At 34.9% G+C, this 19,376-nt stretch overlaps 1 protein-coding gene across 1 annotated transcript in view; it reads right to left on the bottom strand.

Annotated features, from left to right (window-relative positions):
• Window positions 1–19,376, bottom strand: part of LOC129749140 (uncharacterized) — a 389,660-nt gene that overhangs the window by 164,069 nt on the left and 206,215 nt on the right. Inside the window, exon 3 of the mRNA XM_055744027.1 lies at window positions 15,366–15,479. The gene's annotated coding sequence lies outside the window, so the exon portion shown is untranslated. The remainder of the gene's footprint in view (window positions 1–15,365; window positions 15,480–19,376) is intronic.

Below are 19,376 nucleotides of genomic sequence, written 5' to 3'. Positions count from 1 at the left end.
ATTCATTGCCAAATCTAAAAAATCTATCTCGTACGTACAGAATTTGGATCCAAAACAAGTTGGCAAAAAATGTATTACGTATTAAAATGAATCGTCACCAGATGTAACACAGACATATGTATATAGATATTCTTATTATGTATAGGATTTTCAGAATTTTGTATTTTTTTGTTTTCTTTTAATATAAAAAAAAATTTTATTTGGCCCGTTGGAAAATATCATTTCTCAAATTTGGACCGCCTGTTGAAACCTTGGCCACACATGAGTATAATCGGTGGTTTCATGGAAACACGTTTCAGAGTTTCTGTTTAACACGTTTTTCTATAAACATTTTTGAAGAGTTGTAGTTTCCATTTGATGAAAAATCTATGAAGTTGAAAAGCTCTTAATCTAAATTCGTTTTTTTCAGATCTTCATTCTCAATCTTATCCTGATCTTGGATTCGACACGTGATCTGAAATGTGAAACTATTTCTCATACTGAAACTGATACTGATCGTGATTTTTATTTTAATCCAATTCCCAATTTGGATTCTGATTTTGTTCTGGATTCTGATTCTTATCAAAAATTTCACCCTTTAAAATAAACAGGTTCATGATCTAATTTCGGCCCTAATTGAAACGTTTGAATGTCCGGTAGATCATAAGAGATCTGCTAAGATGGTACTCCGTGAGCAAAGTGTCTCTGGTCAGGAAAACTTAGTTGTGTCATATTTTTTACTTCAACGATCATATAAACAAAAAAAATATATAAAAGGTGAGATTACCTGAGCGAAAAGAATAGATTTATAAATGTTTGTGTATACTTAGGAGACTGACTCTATGATTGACTAATATAGAACATTTATTTTCTGTAGGGGTATGACGGACACCCCGAGGTGAAATCATTAAAGAAAATCAGCTTTAGCTTTTTTCATCGCAGTCTTTGTGCAGATGGGCATTTCAAGTTGTTTGCTCACGCATTTGCCATTGGGATATTAGTAAAATTTACAAATAGTAAATTTAGTTTATCTAGACTGTTCTTATAGCAATTTAAAATCGTATGCAAATTGCACGTTTATAAAATGGTCAAGTAAAACGGACACTGCGTAGAAAAGATAGGTATTGGTATTGCCGGAAAAATTGCTGTACAATTACATATTTTTGTGAATTAATCATTTGATAATGTTTTTAACCCAAAATGGAGCCCACTGGTCCGAATCCAATGGCAAAAAGTTGGAGTGTGGAGATTTCGAAATCTGTACTTTAAAGGCGCTTTCTTTACCGGGAATCCGCTATTTACAGTATTTATGGCCTATTTGAGATGCTGAGTGCAATTCGACCAACAATAACCCTTGCCAGAGTCTTTTGAAGGCATATGTAGAATCAATTTGAAAAGAAATTCAAAAGAATTCAAAAAGAATATGAAAAACCTGGAGGAACTTATGTATCCGTTTTACCCGACCTAAAAGTGGCCGTCATCTGACCTAGAATTTTTTTTCGAAAATTTTTGTTTCTAAAGCCCGTTCCAAAAATTCGTTGGATTTTTTCCAAAGTATTGGTTCGTTTTGTTTACTATTATGAGACCTTGCTAGCTGTTTATCAACAAAGGGTCTCTAACGTGTTGATACACTTAGGCCAACATATTCCTATCCTCAGATTTGTGACAAACATTTTTGTTTTCGAAATACTGATAGTGTCTATTTCACCCGCTGTGTACGTCCTACCCGACTTTCCCCTTACGTATAATATAATTTTAAGAAATATTGTCCATGGCAACTTCTTTAGAAATCTCAGGAAACCAACCGATTGCACTACGTGTGTGCAATAAATTTGTTAGAATTTGTGCCGTTGCCAGAACAATCATTCTTTGTGAGTTTACTATTGCTCTGCAAAACAGAATTTTGATACCAATGGAATCCGTAAGGTTAAGGCAAATTATATTGAGAATTGATTTCGATGAAAAGCAAACGACATGAAAGTTATCTAAGTGTTATAGTAGTTCGAATGCCGCAAAAAGGGTTTCGTCTCGTACGGGTTAAAATAATTTCAATACTGATGTTATGAAATCGTTTGGTACATCTTTCTACCTGATAATAATAACATTTTCGTAGGTGATGGAAAGAAATGGAGAAACATGAGCCGTAAATATCATGATTTTTTCGAAAAAGATACAACGACTCACCTTCAAGACTTGATGAATCTGCAATCTTCGCTTCAGTACATCGGCGCGTTAGCCAATTTCATCACGGTGAACGTGATGAAATCGGTGAACGTGATGAAATCGGTGAACACGAGCAATCGAGCTCTGTCGATCAACTGCTGGACCTTCTATCGAAACACCATGTATATCTCGCATGCAGAGACTCCAATATGCCTGATTTTGCAGGCATTGCCTGATTTTTCGAGGCCCTGCCTGAAAACCTGATGCGCCATTGAAATTAAAAAGGGAATCTGTCGATTGCTTTGATGCTTTAATTCAGTAGAATTATGCTCACAATACATAATAGAGAAAAAATGAGGAGCGGTGACAAAAAAAGTCATCACTTTTAGCGAATATTCCGTTACTTAATCATAGCTTGATTTTGCCTGATTTTTTTTCACCAGTTTCCTGATCTTTTTTAAAAAAAAAAAAGTTGGCAACCCTGCTCGCATGTGATTATTCCCACTATTGATCTCTCTTGTTTCTCTAACCCCACCCATCGACTCGGGATTTTAGCCGAACGAGCACATGGTCGATTGCTTCGGGTTCGCCGCAACTTACGGTCAGATGAAGAAGCAATCAGTGCTGCTCAAGGTTCCGAGCAGACCAGTTACACAGGGAGGTGTTGCACTGTTGAAATCAATACTGATGTTATGAAATCGCTTGGTACATCTTTGTACCTGAAAATAGTCACATTTTCGTAGGTGATGGAAAGAATTAGAGAAACATGAGGTATCAAAGAACGAAAGAACATAAGCTGTAAATATCATGAATTTTTCGAAACAGATACAACGGCTCACCGGCAGGACTTGAACCTGCTATCTCCGCTTCAGTACAACGGCGCGTTAGCCAATTTCACCACGGTGAAAATGATGAAATCGGCCAGTGGTGGCAAAACCCGAAGCAATAGACCATGTGCTCGCTCGGCTAAAATCCCGAGTCGATGGGTCGGGATAGAAAAAACAAAAGAGATCAATATTGGGAAAGATCACATGCGGGATATACATGGTGTTTCGATAGAAGGTCGATAGAAGATCAGCAGTTGATTCAAGATTTCAGGTCGTGTTCACCGATTTCATCACATGCACCGTAGTGAAATCAGTTAACGCGCCGTTGTACTGAAGCGGAGATAGCAGGTTCAAGTCCTGCCGGTGAGCCGTTGTATCTTTTTCGAAAAATTCATGATATTTACGGCTTATGTTCTTTCGTTCTTTGATACCTTATGTTTCTCTATTTCTTTCCAACACCTACGAAAATGTAAAATAATTTGATTTTTAAATGCATAAAAAATAAATAAAAATGTTAAATTTTCAATTCGAGTACTTTGTTAAATTTCTCGAATTATGTGGACAAATCCATACATATGTACATATATGTATGTATATCCCAAAGATCAAATAAGATTCTTAAAGTTTGTGGGAACTTGTATTGAAAAAAATATTTCAAAACGTATTTTTATTCAAAGTCCAGAATTTAAAAATATCAAGCCGTGATCGTACCTAATTCATTCCTTTTTGAATTCTCACCTCGATTTTTTTTTTAATTTATTAATCTCAATTTTTAGCTTTTTTTTGTACGCTTTATTTTTAGAGGGACTAACCATATGTTTTCACCCTCATTTTTAAGTTTGAACTTTTCTACATTAAGCTAGATTTCACTATATAGTGCACTGTGTTTAAGAAATTCAATTAGTTTTTTCTCACTATCCTTGTTGTTTTCAAGAATCTTTTCTAGTCCACCTTTCAAAGTTTTGTCTCTGGGTGGAATATTTTCTGCAGTCTATCAAAAGATGTTTCACTGTTATCACAACACCACAAGAAATACACGTTGGTTCTTCCTTCGCTTCCAGTATGTGACCGTGAGTCAACCTCGTGTGTCCCGTTCTTAATCTCGTGAGAATCCTTTGCTCCTTCCTGCTTTTGACGTCCGTCCATTTTCCTATGATAGATTTATTTCTCGAAGTGCTGTGTCCTATTCGTTCCACCATTTTTGTCCATGTGATCTCCACAGTATTTGTCGAACCCACTTTTGCGCGTCCGCTTTGGGTGTTTTTATCTGGATCATTTCACCGTCTCTTCCAAGATTTGCCAGTCTGTCTGCTTGTTCATTTCCAACTATTCCAATATGGCTCGGAATCCAAACTAGTGTGACGCGTTTTAGATTTTTGTGTTTCAAAATGCTTTGAATGATTGGGTGTTTTACTCCACTTTCTAGGGCTGAAAGCACGCTGGCTGAATCTGTGAATATTGCTGTTGATCTATTTGCAATCTGGACAGCCTTTTGAATTGCTAGCGCTTCAGCTGAAAATATGGAATACGAGTTTGGCAGTTGACTAGCAATATTTTCATCGGCTTCGTGAAATATCCCAATTCCAACTTTCCCGTTTGCTAATGATCCGTCGGTATATATTTTTTTGCTGAATCATAACTCTGTATCTGAATTCTCAATATAAAATTTGAATGTGAATTTTGCAATGGATTTCGAATGAGTGTTTCGAATGTCAATTCTGATTATTAAATCTTAGCTTAAAATCTGGATCCGAATGTTTCTTAATATCAATTCTCAATCTGAATTCTGAATCTCGTTTTTGAATTTTGAATCTGAATTTCGGAACTAAATTCGAAATCGGAATGCTCGCTCAACCTTGATTAATATAAATTCCAAAATTGAAAAAGAATCGAAATCCGGTCTTTGAATCTTTAGCTAAATCAGATTTTTAAAGCTGAGTTCTGAAGAAATATATCAGACAAAGTTCTTAATAAACACGGGGTTTGTGAAGAAAAGTTGAAGCAGAACAAACAAAAATGATTTTTTTTAAGTTTTAATTTTTCGTGACAAAATCTTTGAAAGCATGATTTGGATATTAAAAAAAATCCGAATGTTGATTGCACAAGGGAAGAGCATTTTTACGGCCTATGTTTTATTAGGTAACTGATTTTATAAACTTTTTTGATTCATATTTTTCGGTGAGCGTAAAACGAAATTAAAATGCTGTTTTTAACGTTTTCGGCCTACTTATCTTTCGGCCATCCTCAGAGAAAAAACTTTTTTGCCGCGTGTTTCCTCAACGGTCGTCTCACGATTTTTGAAATGGACGTCAGCTAATTGATCCTGGTCAGTCGTCGTCCAGTGGTGAAGACATCATTTTATACCTTGGTTGAATTAAAGGGAATTTTTCGATTGCTTTGATTCAGTAGAATTATTCAACCAAGTAGGCTCACAACACATATTAGACAGTCATAATAAATCGAAATACTCAGTCCATAACTTTCGAATAAAATTTCAAGTGCTCGTGTACATAAAATGATCTAAATTCCTTCTCATTGAAAACAATGTTAAATGGCTCCATTACCAACCCAAGTGAAATGAAAACAAATGCACGTCCAACTCCTCAACTTTCAAGTCCACCCATTTCGCCAACCTTGAAACTTGCACAGGTAAATAGAGAAGCCATGCCGGATGATTGAAAACAATTCATCAATTCAGGTTGACGCGTAGCAATTAAGGTGAAAGAAAGAGAGAAGGTGCCACGATCCATAATAATAATTGATCAGAGTGGAACAATGCCAAGTGCCAAAACGAATGAGTGTCACTTATGAATGTGAACAATTCAAAGAAGAAGTTTGATCGAAATCAATTGACAAATTTGCGACGTGTTAGCATGTTTCTGACTCCTATAGAAGTCAAGATTAATTGAATGAACCTTTCAGAACCCAAGGGAGTTTTATTTTGATTCCAAAACAAAAGATTTTTTAACGAGTCGACTCCACGTCGTTGAAAGCTCAAGGCTCTTGAAAAATACACTCCATCGTCTTCAATTAACATTAACTTCAAGCCTTTTTGGGTTGCCATATTCAAAGCCGAGGCAATTAGTCCATTCATTCGAGGTGTATTGTTTCGCGAAAAACTAAAATCTCTCACCGTTCTGAAACAAATCACCAACCAAGGCTTAATAACCATTCTTTAGAATCGTTACGGCCCTAGCTGAGTTTACTATTCAACTGAGAAAAAGCGCTTCTGATTGTTAAGGAAAGAAAAATATCTGTAGAAAATTTAAAACAATGTATATTGAGTATGGTTAAAGTAAAAACAGATACGTTTTCCGAAACTCAACCTATTCTAGTTTAGCTAACATGACAATTCCAAAAACAAAACGGGTTAAAATGTTGCAACTTGCACTCATCAATTGACCAATAAGTATCGGCTAACCTTGAAAAAGAAACACCGATCGATCGGTTCGATTACAAACAGGTAGGTAAGTGCATTCATTGATTGCACCTGGAAGTGCTAGTGAAGAACAGGTTCCTCGATGGTTTACGAGGTTGTGTCTACACACAGGTGCGGCCGCCGCAGCCAGAAGTCATCATCCGTTTGTTTATTGAACCGTGTTGAGCGACAAACCGTCTACCAGTTCCATTCATATTGTTGTTTACTCGCTTCACATTCACCATATCGCGTCGTCCATCGATAGACCCCCGGATCTATTTGTGCAGACCTGTTAACGCCCACAATCTACCGAACAATATCCGGTGATGGTCATTAGCGCGGGCACACTCTTTCCTGTCCCTGAGAGACCAACGGACGACGACGACGCTTCGGATGCAATATCTTGATGATCTTTGTGCACTACCGATGCGATGCGATGATTTGATTTTGCTTACCTCTTCGACCAATCGGTAGACAGAATATTTAGTGGCTCAGAGCTAATTGAGATGTCAAATTTCTTACCGGTACGTGGTGGTGATCACAAAGGTTGACCGACCATCGCCGGTCATTAACCGTTGTCAATTTGGAGGACTAATTTTGGCACATGGTCCGATGGGGATGAAAGATAGATTTTCAGGGTCGGATATAAATGGCGAAAAGATGGCTTAACTTAACCCTTAAATGCAGAATGGTGTTTTGAAACAACACAAATTAAAATATCTCGGAACACCCGAATATTTTTGAGATAGAAAAAATCTATCGACTGATTGGGTAATGAATTAACTGATTTCGGCATTTATTATGCCTTTTTCAAGGAATCTATTAATATGACATAATTAAAAATGTGTTTAGAAAAGTGTAACAATGTATGATATACTTACTGAAATTTCTCGTTTAATTGCCCAATAAGTTTTTTGTTGTCTGTGGTATATACTAAAAATATTCAAAGTTGAGCTTTCTACTTGCATGCAATCTTCCTTGGAATCTGTTCTACTTACTATTTATCTGGTTGATATGGATATAACACATTGAAAGTTTTTATAAACACTGTTTATAAACACTGCGATTCTCAATATATTTGAATGACAACAAACACACATGAGGAGAGGATAGGCGGACAAAAATCGAACAAAAAGGCATAAGACAAACTGCGAAACGAAGGAGTGATACAGAAAACCCGCGAATGCCAAATTTGAATGGACAAACTGAATTACTTCATCACAGCATAAAACACGATCATCCCTTTCATTTCAACAGAAATGTGTAACATCGCGAGGAATGGCAACACGGTTAATAAGAAGACTGATACTGATGGGCTCAGTGTCATCTATGCCGGCATTTTCAACTCCATCATAAACTAACAAAAACACACAAAACACAACAAACATCAGTAGCGGCTAGATGGAAAACATTATCTTTTAATAATTTTTATATCCGTTTTCATTTTTCAAAACTTCCAAAGTTTTATACCCATCTCAATCAGATCAATAGTAAGATTGCATGCAAGTAGAAAGCTCAAATTTGAATATTTTTGATGTACACCACAGGCAACTGGACTTACATTTACGATTTGAACGTTAAAATAATAGATTCAAAAAACTTTTTGGACAATTAAAACAAAAAAATAGTAAGTACACCATAGGGGGGAATGGGGATACTTGATCCCTTTTTCTTATTTTCATCATATCTTTCTGGGAAAATTTTGCAACTCGTCGTCTTTAGCATTTTCTGAGAGCGTATAATTTCAAGTTTATATGCTTCAAAAAATTAGAAAGATACATGAACTTGTGGATGAACTCGAAGCTTTTCCGTGAGATTAAAAAAAAAAAAATTATTTTTAAATTACAGGAGACTTGATCCTTTACTAAAGGAGACTTGATCCTTATTTCATGGTGCCCAGACCCTAGGCAAACTCTAGAAAAATCTAATGTTAAAAGGTTCGTTGGCTATTTGTGCCCATGGCCGTAGGAACGGGGGGGGGTTTTGGGGGTTAAACACCCCCCATGAGGATCCAAAACATAAGGCGAGGTATTTTACTCTACACTCAAAATTTAGAGTTCAGAACCAAATTATGATAAAAGTGTAAGGTTAATCAATAGTAACAATCTAGACTTAAACTAATGCCAAAACCTCAAAAATCCATCCCAAGTCCAAAATTCTGCTACACTTTTTAAAAATTTTCTCACTTTTTCATCGAAATTCAGGTCTGCATGTTAAATTTTGATTACATATATCCCATAACCAAAATTACATTACTTTTTTGTATTTTGGATTACCTATCCAGTTCAGGATTCTTGATTTTCAACTAAAACAATCATAAGAAATAAGAAATGAAAAATTCTGGTTCAAATTTGATTTTGCATTTCATATTAAATTTAAAGCTTCAAAATTGCAAACCAAAATTGAAAAGTCAGATTCAGATCTTTGTTTATTCATATTTCAATTCTTATTCACAATACAGATTAAGAATAAATATTTTAAATAGTTAATTTACATAAAACCTGAACAACAGATTTTGAAAAATTGATTTATGAATGAGGGCTCTAAAATTAGGCTCATACAATTCTGATCTTGAATAAGATACGGAAATCGTATTTTTTTGTACATTTCAGAAATCGTATGGAAATTCGGAGACAGCTTCAAAGCGTAGTTTCAGGTTCAAAAATCAGATTCATATTGCAGATTTAAAATTCAAGATAAGGTTTAGCTTGTAAATAAATTTTACATTCAACATACATTATTGAGGAATTCAAGAGATCAAGAACTTAACATATTGCAGACTAAATACGAGATATCTCGTTTTTTTTCGCTTGCCAACATTGTGCAACACTTCCTGGTATAACTCGAATTGATTTAATTTTTGTGTTAAAAATTATTCGACAAAATTGAGTCCAACATTTGCAACAACTTTAAAATGCTGAATTTGTAAAATTTAATTCATGGGTTTCTGAGATATAGAATGCCGAATTCGCGGTCCTTAGTGTGTTAAGATTGCTTGTCAATTCAATTTTCTGATTTCCATTTTTTAAACAAAATTAGTTTGTAAAAACAATTCAATTGAAAATCACAAATGAAAGGTAAATTTTGCGTTTTTCTTTCATCCAAAAAACCCAAATTTTATTTAAATCATCCACAGGATTTTCATTATGGGATTGATTCTTCATGAAAAATATTTGCTGTTATAGAAACATCTTCACCCAAAAAATCTATGTATTCGTAATCGTGTATTGTTTAACATTATTTACATATGAAGGAATCCAAAATTTGGCATTTTAAATTTCAGAGACCAATAAACAAAATTCTACTAATTTCATATGAATATTTGAGTAGCGGAAAGTGTTGTGTTAAATTTTGTTGAGTGTGGTTTCATTATTAGATTCCTAACGTTTAAATAATGCTTTTTAATGAAGCATACTAGCGGCAAGCGAAAAATCGTGATATCTCGTATTTGGTTCGCAATGTGTTGATATTGCAGTTTTTTAAAGCCAAATTTCATACTGAATTCATTAATTTGTTTCAAATTTGCATCAAAAAAATCCAATCCGAAAATTTTTATCTCTTTTTTTTTAATGAAAATTTGATTAATTTTCATCAAAGGTTAAAATCTTTGAATTTGCAAAATTGTTTGGAATATTGGACTTCATTTGAGTATAAAATTATTTTTTTCAAGGAAAGGTAGACTCTCCAAAAAAAGCTTATTTTAAATATGCCCAAATCTACTAAGCTTGATCTACCAGACTATTAAATAAATTCAACAAACATTCCATGGATGAAAGCTAATTTAGCTCACCTTTTAGGTTTAGGACTAATTTTCTTAAGTTACGATATAATACGAAAACTTTTAATGTCAAAGTACTTAAAAATGACTAATCATATAGTTACAAACATTATTTGTTATATTTTTTTTGTATTCGTGCATTGTTTGGCAAACTATCATAGGTAAAAATCAGTCACCAAAACCCCTCCCATGAGTCGGTTCTTCCTACGGCCCTGTTTGTGCCATATTAGTTTTCATTTTACAGTTTATAAGTACCAGACAAACAGAATTCTAAAAGTTTGCCTTCTAACCTAGAGTCATTCATACTTAAAGTCGCAACATTCTGGTTTTTAAATAAATACAGAATTTTTATTCCTTTTTAACAGGTAATTACTGGATAAACATAAGTTATTGAACAGATATTAGAAATTTCAAGATCACAAATGATTACGATCCATTCAGACGAAAAATATATGTTTTAGGACTCTAGGGATCAAAAAAATTGATCTTAAATAATTTAGAGTATACTATGGCTTTGAAAAAATGGCATTATGAAGTTCATATTCTACTCTAACGATTGACATATTGGAATAAATTTTTTTATTATAATTTTTTCATGTGAGAAACATATTAAAGTGATAAAAAAAGATCTTTAAATCACTGTTGTGGCCATGAAAAGCCATTGGTGGACTGTGGGTGCGGCGCTTGGCAAAACTACCACTGCTTGCCCTTTCCCCTTCTGGGATTGGGCTTTGACAACCCCTGGTGGTTGCCAAACTGTGGAGGCAGGTCCGCAGACTGTCTGCCTGGGGGCCAAGGCCGGGACAATGTAAGCGCTCGGGAAAACTACCACTGATGGTCCGCTCCCCTCGTGGGATTGGACCTGAAGAGACAACCACGCATGATTGTCCCATCAGTGGAGGCAGGTCCTCATGACGCTCCCCCCAAGGCTCGGGGGGATCTCGGTCGCCTGGTTGACCGAGATCCAAAACTCTTTCTGAATTGAGGGCTCTGGAAAGAGCCGATTGTGGCAGCTGGAACCGGGAGCAAGGCGTCGGAGCGAAGCAGCGAAGAAGAAGGCACTTAGTTCGGCTTATAAACTAATTTATTTCTCTACATTTCTCTACACTCTACACTACTATTTACACTATTTACACTTCGTCCATCTGGACGGCTTGGTGGTTTGTTATCGACTGACTCCCGGCGCATCAAAGAATGCGCCCTTAAATAGGCTGACGAGCAAGCACACAAACACGTGCTCGCGCCAGATGGATCCGCCTAGAACATTCCAGGCGCAAACATCTCGCTTTCAGTGAGAGAAACCGTTTTGCTCTCTCAGTGCGGCACTCTCGCGTCCATTCTCAGTCCGCTTGTCGGACTGAACAATCACATTGTGTTAAATTTTTCAAACAAAGTTCAGTAACTCGAAAAATAATATTTTTAAACTTGTTGAGATAACAGCATTGTTGTTTTATTTTATTTGGCACATTTTTCTAGAACATTCGATATTTGAAATACATACCGGTTTCGAGATATAGCGTAGGAATCAAGTATCCCCAGGGATCAAGTATCCTCACTCTCCCCTTTATTGTTACACCTTTTTAAACACATTATTTATTATGTCACATTAATAGACTCCTTGCAAAAGGCATAATAAATGCCGAAACGTTGGATGAATAAATAAGAATCGTCTTAATGTTTTTCTTGACTGAAATCGCCGAGAACCAATTTAGTTATTTTTTGAATATGTATTCGAAAAAAATATACTTGAGATTAAAAGAAATTAGTCGGTGGTATTTTTATGTATGTATGTATGTTGTATTTTTGAGATTAAAAGAAATTAGGCCGTGATATTTTTATGTACATATGTATGCATGAGTGCCGCAGTTTCTGCCTAAGTATGTCTTCACGTGCATTCAAATTCTGTATTTGGCATTATAAAGTAAGCACGAAGTTTTGTTATAAAATTATAATATTAGGGAAAGCATAACATTGCAATAATTTCAATTAAATAGGCAAGGTTTTTCATGCATTTTAGAAATTGAACACAATTCGACAAATGGCATAATTAAAATCGATTTGATAAGCTTAAAAATTCAATTTGTATTTTTAACTTCAAATCGTTATTAGAAGACAATGATAATGACACAAACAACCATATGTTTGGTCAGACCTCGGATAGGAATAAGGATAAGATGTTATCTTGATGACAACAAGACTTAAAAAGAGCAGTTTTTTTTTATCTTATCACTAATCACTAATCACTAATCGTACTTCCACAGCCAGAACTTACAGTGAGGGGCATAATAAAGTGTCACCGAAAACACATCGTAATCATTTTCAAAATATTGTTTATTATGTTCTTTTTAATTTTTGTTAATGTTGCGCTGGTAAAAAAAGAAAGTTTTTCTGATAGAAAAAAAAAAACAATTAATATTCCAAAATAAATGGGCAAAATAAAGTGTCCAACTCAAAAATCAATATAATTTCTAAAAGTTTCCATCGCGAGGCCCCTCGAATTTGTTCGATTTGTGTATTTTGACGTTTCATAAACAACTGGCTTGGCTCTGGCTGGAGTATTCAAACATGTGTCTATATTCGAATACGTTGTAAAATATGGAGAACGCATAAATTTCTAGTTCCATTCCTCTGTCCATCCGGAAACTGGTTGTTCGTAATGTGAATAACGGTCAAACGCACCGGGAAGTGGCCAAGCACTACGAAATCAGCAAGACAGCGGTTTCAAAAATCATGAACAAGATGAAAACGTTCGGATCGGAGATGGATCGCCCAGGAAGAGGACTGAAGCCCAAGACAGATGCCTGAACGGACAAGAAAATCATTCTTGAAGTGAAGAAAAACGCAATAATAACGATCCGGCAGATACAGGAAGAGCTCCAATTTTCGGTATTGCGTTGTACTGTCCGTCGCCGCATCCATGCAAAGGAGTACCATAGAAAGATCGCAGTGAGAAGGCCTTTCATCAGCGGCTCAAGTTCGTCAAGGAACACGTTGATATAGGCGGCTCGAGTACTGGAAAACATTGTTGTGGGCCGAAGAATCCAAATTCGAGCTATTCAACCGGAAGAAACGGGATCATATGTAACGCAAGTCGGGTGAGGAGCTCCAGACCGCCATATCCAAGGAACAATCAAGCACGGAGGAGGTAATGTGATGGTGTGGGGGTGCTTTTCTTGGAGTGGGGTGGGCAATTTAGTAAAAATTGACGTTCATGACAGCTTAGTCATATTGCAATATCCTGCGGGAAAACCTCGAGGTATTCCTCATCAAGACGGGCCTCGAAGAGCGCTTCGTTTTACCGCAGGATAGCGATCCGAAGCATACGGCCAATCTGACGAAGTGATTTTTCCGTTCCTGCCGCATCAAACCCCTTGAATGGCCCCCACAAAGTCCTGATCTGAACTCTATCTAAAATCAGTGGACCATCCTCGATGCTCTGATTGATAAGACTGGTGTGACAAATAAAAATACTTATTTTGATGCCCTGAGCATGCGTGGGAAGAAGAATTTCTGAAATTAAAACGTCTTATCCAAATCTAAAACGCGATTTACATTAGAGAATAATTTGCTTATTCAAAACCAGTTTCGGATTTTTCATGCGTATATTTTTGTTTATTAGTAAAGAGTGGCAAATTTCTTTCAAATTGACGTATTTTTCATATTTGAACAGCCATAACACCAAAACTTGAGCTCATAGTTGAAATCTAACATCATATTCGAATTCTGGACGTTAAATTTCTTCAAAATCATACTTCGTAATTAGGACTAAGCAATGCCCGTAGAGATATGTATACCACATGGGTAAATCTTTTATTAGAAAGTTTAAAAAAAAACTCAATATTTTTGTAGCCTCAGAAAATTTCAACTTATGTTTCTCTCTTCTTCTTATTAATTTTTGAGAAAAATAGAGGATAATTCTTCCTTATGCTATTCAGTCAATAAAAGTGGGTAACCTGTGATTCAGAGCTTCTTATCCAAACTGATGATTGCGTTTATCATGCTGAATTTGAATCTAGATTTCAAAAAAAATCTCAGAGGATTAATTTAAAATCTCATTTTATTATTTAAGGAGGAAAAAATCTCAAGGATGCATTTTGAGTTATTTTAAAGGTATGAGTCATGTTGCTGTATTTTCGGCTTCGAAAAAATAAAGTCTAACTCGAAAGCTTTAAATTGGAAAAAACCTGCTTATAAACACAATTCGCAGTATTAGAAGTAAATACTGGTAATTGTGTTATTCAAGTTTTTTTTATGGGTTTCACCCGCATCTGTCAAAAATTTGTTACCCGTTATAGTCTCTGGAGTGTTAATTTGACATTCCTGACTAAAACCGCTATATTTCACTTGATCCTTAACCCATTTGAGCAAAATTTAGAAATATTTTTAGAAACGCCGTAACCTAACTCGATCATGTTTTTCTGGCAATATTCAGCTACAACTCATCATTTTCCCATTATTGCAAAGTCCCCATTAATCCCAAAAATATGCTTTAAAAAATCTGTATCATAGCAACGAAATGCTCAAAACAAATTTTATTTTGTGTCGAGGAAAGCTGAAGATGACAGCTATACTTCGCGCACAAGAACCTACAGTGAGCGAAACAATAATAGCTGAAATTTGCTTTAAATTGTTCAACGGATAAACAAGAATAGATTTAATTATTCGGATGAAGCAATAGGCGTTGAGAACCAAATTATGAAAAAAAAGTGCGAAGTAGGAATAGTACCACTTATGTTTTTCTGCAAAAATCAAGATTATTTCTTAAAACTTACTATGTAAATGTTAATAATAACGCTTTTACGAGCTATTTGAATAGATCTCTGCACTTTTAGACGTTTTCCAGTATTCCAAAGGTTTTAAAGGGGTTTTTAAGAGATGCCAAACCACACTATTTTCAGTTCCAAGTCGTAGATGGCAGCACTATCTTGCAGTGAGTCTTAATATTGATTTTCCGGTTTCATATAGGCTTGTGTAAATTTTGCTCAAATCGGTTGAGAAACAAGAGAGATATAGCAGTTTTAAACAGGAGTGTCAAATTGACTTTCTAGGGACTGTACTGTGTAAAATTTTCTGGGACGGATAAGGGTTTAACCCATGAAAAACATTTTTGTTCACCTTGTTTTTGATGATATTATGTATTTTTTTATAGTTTAGTTGAATTTTTTTTAGAAAAGTACTAAAACATTAACATCTAACTTACATTGCTTGGATCCAACAGTTGGCTCCGTTCGATCCTTTCGGTAGGTCGATTTCACCAGTTCAGTCGCCGCAAAACCTTGAACGTAACGAGACTAGCAGTTCATTTCTGGGAAATCTGTAATTGAAGACGGAAAAGAAAACACACACACAAACAATTATAAATATTGATCGGGATTATTCAATTGCACAGACTTGCGGTGGGTCATTATGATCTTATGCTAGTCGATCCTATATTTATGTGAACTCATTACGGTTAAGTTACACGGCAAGATTTTACGATTGACGCTTTACTACCCAGTCAATATGGGTGTTAGCTCGAGATACATTTTTTTCGAACTAATAACGCCCCAAGGGAGATAAGGATTTGCGCCGTAGTTTATTCGCTACTTATCGTGTGGGGATCGAGGACTTTCTCTCCTTTACATGGATCTGCAGTAGGAGCTTGATGATCGTCAATGTCTGCTGGTGGGACGTCGCGTGGGGTGATCGTTTGGCTAATTATGTAACACACCAGCCAGTCATTCATAATTTGCTCACGATTGCAGACGTCAATCTTGGAATAATATAGCTAGATATATGTATGTAATGTTCTTTAAAAAAAAGAAACATCTCGGTTGGGCAGGCCTCTGGCGTGTGACTTCGTGAAAGCAATTCGCACGTACCTTAGGTTTGCCTCAGAAAAAGCGGCGCGGTAGCGGTAAAGTTTATATATTTTTGCAAGAGTTAAACAGAAGCCACATTTCGAAGATTTTTTAATGCGGTGTAACTGATAAAAACATTGATTGCTGTAGATTTGTAGGTTTCTTCAACTGTCATATTTGAACAACATATTTGAAGAACCAGTGACATTTGACGTAGAGTACACAATTTTAATGTCAAGTTGTGGATAGGATACTGGTAGGTATCATGTCAATATGTGAAGTTTTGGATTCTCCTTCAGGATAATCTGATACAAGGTAAATTAAGGGTTCAGGATGGTAAATACTCAGTATTTACATTTACTAAATAGCTTTCAAATTAGCGCTTCGCGATTACTAGACAGATATGATAATTGAACGGGAACATTTCCCATCAGTTAAGACTTGTTGATTTCTTCCGAAAATTGTCTGCCCAAACATACAATTGCGTTTAAAAAATAATGAAATTGCATGAAGCTGCACATTTTCTCCCAAATTTGACAAACTGCCATATCTCTCTCGGCTGATATTTTTTTTTTTTATGAAAGTTTCACTCAATTCAGTTCAACTATCCAACTAACTTTCTATAAAATTTGTAGTTTTTACAATGACTGGAAACAAAGTAACATCTTGAAAGAGTTTATTAAAGTTGTTGATTCTAATAAAAATTAAAAAAATCGAGCAATAGATGTACAATTTTTTACATTTTTCGATGCCGTAAGAAACTTACCTAGTATGACGGATTGGCTTAATGATATCACCTACAAACTTTATATTGTTTTCATTATCCTATAATAACACTGTTGGTGTATAAATATTTTTCGGATAATCACCAAATTTTTTTAAATAAATATTTTTATAATTTTTATAATTCTGGGGCAAAATGCAACAAAATTCAAATCAGAACTAAATCTCATAAATCGCGTTTCTGTATGCTGGGATATGATTCTTTTGCATTATGCGTTTGTTAATATTAAAATTTCATCCACTTAAGATTTATTTTCATGATTTTAGCTTATAGAATATTTTGTAGTATTTTTTACCCCTAAATGTATGCAGTAGATTAACACTTTTTTCTTAAAAAATTTTTTGACACAAAAAGTGTAAAATTTAATTCGAACAAAACCAAAAATTACTGCAATTGGTGCTTTATGCGTAATAGCATCACAAATGTATCAAAAATTATAAATTTTCAAACGTTTTCATTTGATTTTCTTTGATTATAGAGTTTGTTGCAACTTACCCCTTTTTCTTACTAGAGTAAAAATCGCAGGTTTTTGTAAATTTAAAAATAACTGGTAAAACCTATAATTTTTCTGACTACGTCAGTTTCCTGTCGCATCAACTTAAAACTTTTGATGTACAAGAGGTATGATTTTCTGTAAGCATTAAGATTTTAAAAGCCATTGAAGTTGAAAAGTGTTGCATGTTGCCCCAGTTAACGGTATTTAATGAAATTTCATAGATTATGTAAAAAACAAACGAAAATTATTTTAGCAAAAACATGCGAAAAGAAGTATTTTTTCAACACGAGATATGACGAGTGATTATATAAAATCGAGTTGGGAAACGAGTTGCACATTTTTTCCCTAAAAATCATCTTTTTATAATTGATATTTATATGCAACAGAACTTACTTGGTGTTAAGAAACGGATATTTAGTGTAAAATTAAAAACAATTTTTTTGGTCAATAGTCTTAAATTTAGCAAGAGGAGCTTTGCAATAAAGAAATAAAAACATACCAATAATGCAAAGATTTATTTCTGAGAGTTCGAAATTTTGTGTTACAAGTTTAATTATGTATCATTCAAATTATAAATTAGACTGTATGTAGGGGAGATGGGGGCATAATGGCCACCTTAAGGAAAACGGTTATTTAACCATAGAAAATAGCTATAATATGGAGGTTACATTATTGTTTCGTGTTCAGACACTTGAAAAGCCTATTCCCTAACGGGCTGAAACGTGAAAAACTAGATGAAAACGTTAAAAAATGCATTTTAAAAAATTTTGCCAAAAGCTGAAAACCAGCCACTGTGGAGGCATAATGAGAACCCCCCCTGAGGCAGTATGAGCACCATTAATCAGAGCAAGATGTGCGTTTTTGCCGGGGAATCTAGCAGCGAATTCAATTCGATGAAGTCAGGTGAGTTGTAGATTCATCAAACAAAGCAATAACAAAAAATCTAAGTCTGTTTGTAGAATACAAACAATTCACGCACGCTCATACATTAAGTGCTTTGTTCGGAGGATGATGCTACTAGCCGTATAATGTAACAATAAAAAAATCGATCATGAATTGTGAATGGAAAAAAATCACCTCGAACAGAAATCTAACTCTAGTCTTTTGATTACCTCTCCGACACCTTACCAATAGGCTAAATTGTCGGATGAAAACTAGTCAAGGTGTGGCGCTATAAATCAATTTTAATTCGCTGCTAGATTCTACGGCAGAAAATGCTCATTATGCCTCGATAATATGGTGCTCTATATGCCCCTAGTCAACAAATTTAAGTTAAAACGTGTTTTAAAATTGATAAAAGTGAAAAATAAAAAATTTTTTGATGGTAAAAATTGAGAAACAATGTGTACATCATGTTGCAGTGCGTACATTATAAATCAAGGTTGTTTTAAGATCATAAGAGCTTATTTCGTGGTGCTCAAAAATTATAATATTTTCGTAACTTGAGAACCAAGCTAGTTTTTTTTTAAATATCTCTGTAAAGATGATAAGGAGATTCCTTTTTTTGTAAAAAATTAATACTATAGGAAGTACGAAACAAATCCTCATGAAAATTTATTTAAGAAAATACGCACTTTCGTAGAAAAGCGTAGTTCTCATTATGCCTCGGGTGCTCGTTATGCCCTCATCTCCCCTATGTGTAAATGTGCATCCGAGAAGACCTTTGGTATAAAATTCTATTTAATTATGCTATCATTCACTCCCCCATGGCTATTTTCCAAATCAAATTTTTCAGGAAATGAAACTACCACAGTAGTGGGTAATTACTGGGTTCAGAAAAGTGTTTTAAAATAAGTGTTAATAAATTTATCAGGAAATTTGTACGCCTCCGGTGGAGTTAAATCCCATATCACTCTAAGGCACTCTAAGTCTGGACTCATAAATCATGTCTTCCAAAACCCCCACTTTGCCCTTAAAAGGTGTTTTTTTGAGAAAGTATTCAGAATTATAAACCAGCTTTTTTAACTTTACAAATCATTCATGAAATCCTAATTTAAAGTATCGACAGCGTTGTATTCATGTGACAGATATTTTATACTCGAGACAGCCAACGGAATGAGCAAAAGGAAGAAGCAACCCGAACATTACCTT

Source organism: Uranotaenia lowii, chromosome 2 (genome assembly GCF_029784155.1).
Source record: "Uranotaenia lowii strain MFRU-FL chromosome 2, ASM2978415v1, whole genome shotgun sequence".
In the NCBI taxonomy this organism is placed as follows: domain Eukaryota; kingdom Metazoa; phylum Arthropoda; class Insecta; order Diptera; family Culicidae; genus Uranotaenia; species Uranotaenia lowii.
The sequence above is the reverse complement of the archived record's forward strand: the minus strand, read 5'-3'. Positions and strand labels throughout refer to the sequence as shown.